This window comes from Mus pahari, chromosome 11 (genome assembly GCF_900095145.1).
Source record: "Mus pahari chromosome 11, PAHARI_EIJ_v1.1, whole genome shotgun sequence".
NCBI lineage: Eukaryota > Metazoa > Chordata > Mammalia > Rodentia > Muridae > Mus > Mus pahari.
Genome location: NC_034600.1, coordinates 7,944,227 through 7,945,039, shown reverse-complemented (window position 1 = coordinate 7,945,039; position 813 = coordinate 7,944,227). Strand labels below are relative to the sequence as shown.

At 39.7% G+C, this 813-nt stretch overlaps 1 pseudogene; it reads left to right on the top strand.

Annotated features, from left to right (window-relative positions):
- Positions 1–259: 259 nt before the first annotated feature.
- On the top strand, positions 260–564 carry LOC110329183 (annotated as a pseudogene).
- The last annotated feature ends 249 nt before the right edge of the window (positions 565–813 follow it).

The following is an 813-nucleotide window of genomic DNA, read 5'->3' as shown; positions in this document are numbered from 1 at the left end:
GAAAATTGGGAGGGTGATTTAAGAGAATCATTTGAGCTCCCAAGTCTGAGACCAACCTGGATAACACAGCAAAACTTTGTCTTGAAAGAAAAAAAAAATGTATGCAACACAGGAGGATAAGTGAACAAGACCCCTGAGTCTCAGGTCCCCCAGTCCTTTGGGGCACTGAAATCACTGTGTTAGTATGTTAAATACAGATTTCAATGTCCCATTTTGGGTTCACAGTGTAATAATTTTGGAAGTTAGCACTCCTGAGAACATGGTGAACGTGCCTAAGACCCGCCGGATATTCTGCAAGAAATGTGGGAAGCACCAACCCCACAACGTGACTCAGTACAAGAAGGGCAAGGATTCTTTGTAAGCGCTGTTAAGAGAGGAAACAATGTGACTATGGTGGACAGACTAAGCCTATTTTCTGCAAAAAGGCTAAAACTACAAAGAAGATTGTGCTGAGACTGGAGTGCCTTGAGCCCAACTGCAGATCTAAGAGGATCTATTAAGAGATGCAAGCATTTTGAATTGGGAGGCGACAAGAAGAGAAAGGGCCAAGTGATCCAGTTCTAAGCTGACTTTGGTATGAAGATAATCAAATCTTGACCTTTCACCCCCTTTGATTGCAGTTGGTCTTTTGGGGAAGGAATAAATTAAAAGCTTTCAGAAATTAAAAAACAAAACAAAAATATATATTGAATCCCTTCTAAGATTTTTACTTCATTGATCTGGTGTACTGGGCAAAGTTGTTATTGTTGTTGTTTTTTGTTTTTGTTTGTTTTTAATTCCTAGGCAAATCTAAAGCCTAGCTAGCTAAGGTTG